Source organism: Myotis daubentonii, chromosome 2 (assembly GCF_963259705.1).
Source record: "Myotis daubentonii chromosome 2, mMyoDau2.1, whole genome shotgun sequence".
NCBI lineage: Eukaryota > Metazoa > Chordata > Mammalia > Chiroptera > Vespertilionidae > Myotis > Myotis daubentonii.
This window is the reverse complement of record NC_081841.1, coordinates 130,093,975-130,097,635: the sequence shown is the minus strand read 5'-3', so window position 1 is coordinate 130,097,635 and position 3,661 is coordinate 130,093,975. Positions and strand designations below refer to the sequence as shown.

The 3,661-nt window shown below is 46.8% G+C and overlaps 1 pseudogene; it reads right to left on the bottom strand.

Moving 5' to 3' along the window:
• Positions 1-1,008: 1,008 nt before the first annotated feature.
• Positions 1,009-1,414, bottom strand: LOC132225897 (DNA-binding protein inhibitor ID-2-like; annotated as a pseudogene).
• Positions 1,415-3,661: the final 2,247 nt, after the last annotated feature.

The following is a 3,661-nucleotide window of genomic DNA, read 5'->3' as shown; positions in this document are numbered from 1 at the left end:
TTCTTGTCTTGCTGCTAACACTTAGATAATAAATTAAAAAGACATTTTTTAATATCTTTTGGAAACAAAATGCATGTCTCTCTTTAATCAATTGGATCTCTTGCAAATAAAAAATGTTCAAATTAAAAGTCTTTCATTTTACTCACTATGCTTTCAACACAATCTTATTATACATTTAAGGAATACCATTTTCATAAAGAATTCTGAAACCTATTAGCTACTCAGATCCAATAGTTTGCTTCTCTCTACAGATCAGGCGAAGCTAACTTGCCTGACAATAAACCACCAGGAATTATAGTTGAAGAATATTACTCTATTCCTTCACAAAAAGGGCCTGGAAATGCTAGCAATGCCCTAGTCTCCTAACCATTTCTAACCCTTACTCAAGGGTTAAAAATGTTTGGAATGGTAGATTCCCCCCCAATTAATACACTTGATTTCTTTTGTTTAAAACAGCTAAGTTTACTACAACTAAACTGTTATAAAAAGTTTAGCATGAATAAGTACATTATTACAATTTGTATACAGAAATATACATGTCTGCCACTGTACAAAAGAACTCTAATTAAAGGGTACACAAGCTTTCCTTTTATATACAGCATTCAGTAGGCTTGCATCAAAAAGAGAATTTTTGTCCAAAAGACTGCATTTAAGTAATTGAATACTGGATCTTTCTGGTATTCACGCTCAATCTTTGAAAAAAGGCATAATCTTAAACTCACCAATTCCTTGTGATTTTAATGTTTTTGCTCTCCATGGTGGAAATAGTATAGTATAAAGAAAACCTTCTAACTACAGAAAGGGCATTAAAAGTTTTTTTCATAAACAACTAATATCAGAGTCCAGGTCAGAAACACCTTGCAGAAGATGATCTGATCCGTTTAGTTTTGCTTCCAGTTTTAAAAAAAATTGCATTCAACTTGTCCTCCTTATGAAATGGTTGAAAAATAAGTTCCTGTGGATTTGTTGTTGTGCAAAGAAAAAAAAAATGTAATGAACACCATTTATTCAGGCACAGAGCGCCTTGCTGTCACTTTACATGAACTCAGAAGGGAATTAGGAAGCCTGCAAGGACAGGATGCTGATGTCCGTGTTTAGGGTGGTCAGAGGGTCCTCGACACTTGGCTCTGTCCAGGTTGCTAGTGGTGCAGGCTGACAGGAGTGGGGTGTGAGTCTAGGGCTATCTGCAGGTCCAAGATGTAATGGATGGTGTGCTGTAGGATTGCCATCTTGCTTACCTTTTTCTGGGGGATGCTTGGCACCATCTCCTTGAGCTTAGAGTAGTTGTCATTCATGTTGCACAGCAGACTCATTGGGTTGTCCCCTAGAGTTTTTGCTCTGGGAGATTTAGGCCCAGGCTGTGGTCTGAAAGGCTGTGTCCCCTATTGGACCTCACTGGACTGAAGACTTTCATGCTGACAGTGGAGAGGAAAGAGAGATGGGGAGAGGGTGGGCTGCCCTGGAGCTCAGGCCACTGCCGCCTGGAGAACTTCCAGTGCTCTGTACCCACTCAGCCCAGAATGAATCAGGTTTTTAAGATGAAATTTAAATGTATACTCATTATGGGCAAATTACTTCCTAAAGTGTGTTCTGCCTAATTTTCTCAGGTATACAAATATTTTGAGGCAATTTCAACAAATCAGATTTCAGAAAATTATTAAATATTTTTTGTGTGAGTTGCTTTCATTTTGTCTGAATTATCTACACTAATAAAAGAGAAACATGGTAATTGGCATACGACCGCTACCCTTTTCATTGGCTAATCAGCGAGATATGCAAATTAACTGTCAGCCAAGATGGCGGCTGGCAGCCAGGCAGCTTGAAACTAACATGAGGCTTGCTTGCCTCAGTGACGGAGGATCGTTGGAGGAAACCAACGTTCCCCGCCTGCAGCTGCAGGCCTCTGAGCGGGCAGTTTAAGAAACATTGTAACAAATACCGCCGGACTTCAGCCAGCAGATTCGCAACATTGTAAGCAAAGGCCAGAAACCTACTTTCAGCCGGAGGCCTAAGAGCTGGAACCAAGCCTCAAGGTAAAGCTGGCTGAGAATAAAAAAGAAAAAAAAGAAAAAAAGGAGCGGTTGGGAACTTCAGTCACTCCCAGCCTGAAAACAGCCCTCAGCCCCTCACCCAGGCTGGCCAGGCACCCCAGTGGGGAACCCCACCCTGAAGGGTGTGTGACCAGCTGCAAACAGCCCTCAGTCCCTCACCCAGGCTGGCCAGGCACCCCAGTGGGGACCCACACCCTGATCCAGGACACCCTTCAGGGCAAACCAGCCAGCCCCACCCATGCACCAGGCCTCTCTTCTATATAGTAAAAGGGTAATATGCCTCCTGGCACCGGGATCAGCGTGACAGGGGGCAGCACCCAAACCCCCTGATCGCCCTGCAGCTCTGTGTGTGACAGGGGGCGGGGCCCCAACCCCCTGAGCAGCCCTGCTCTGTGCCTGATAGGGGGGAGCTCCCCAACCCCCGCCCCCACGGGCCCTGCTCTGTGTGTGATGGGGTAGAGCCATAACCTCCCCATCGGCCCTGCCCTGAGTGTGAGAGTGGCGGCGCCCCAACCCCCTGATCAGCCCTGCTCTGTGGGTGATAGAGGGCGGTGCCCCAACCCCCCCCCCCCCCCCACGGGCCCTGCTCTGTGTGTGACGGGGGCAGCGCCCCAACACCCTGATTGGCCCTGCTCTGTGCGTGACAGGGGGTGGCACCGCAACCTCCCCATCGACCCTGCCTTGAGTGTGACAGGGGACGGTGCCCGAACCCCCCAATTGGACCTACCCTGAGCGTGACTGTAGGTGGCATCACAACTTCCCAATCTGCCCTGCTCTGTGCATGATGGGGCAGTGCCCCAACTCCCCAATCGGCCCTGCTCTGAGCCCGACCAGGGGCTGCACCTAGGGATTGGGCCTGCCCTCTGCCACCCGGGAGCAGGCCTAAGCCAGCAGGTCATTATCTCCCGATGGGTCCCAGACTGCGAGAGGGCACAGGCCAGGCTGAGGGACCCCCCTCCTCCCTGAGTGCACAAATTTTTGTGCACCGGGCCTCTAGTCTATATATAAAAGCCTAATATGCAAATTTTCACCACAGGAGTTCCACTGGGAGACTGATTGCTTGCTATGACATGTGCTAACCACCAGGGGACAGCGCAGAATGAAGGAAGGCCCCGGCTGGCAGCCAGCAGCCTGTAGCCAGGGAAGGGAGGCCCTGGCCAGCAGCCAGAAGGAAGGCCCTGGCTGGCAGCTGGAAGGCCCTGATCGCCCCTGATAACCGGCCAGGCCTAGGAACCCTATTCATGCACAAATTTCATGCACTGGGCCTCTAGTAGTATTATAATTATAATATTTCAACACTTTGTTATATTTGAGTATATAGGTTTGTCTGTCATTTTATAATTATCCAAGGAAAATTCTTATTTTAAATCTCGACATCATCATTAAATAGTTCTAATAACAAAAGACCTAAATGTTAAGTCCTTAGGGACATCAAGGTGTCTCATCTACTATGTTCAAGTTCTGGCAGCATGTTGCAAAGCAGACATGTAACAGGCAATAGGGGGTAAAGACAAAACCTAACATTGTTACCTGATTGTTGAGAATACCTAAGATACAGCATAAGATTATAAAGTATGTTGTTTAAGGCTAGCAGACTATTTTAATAAGTG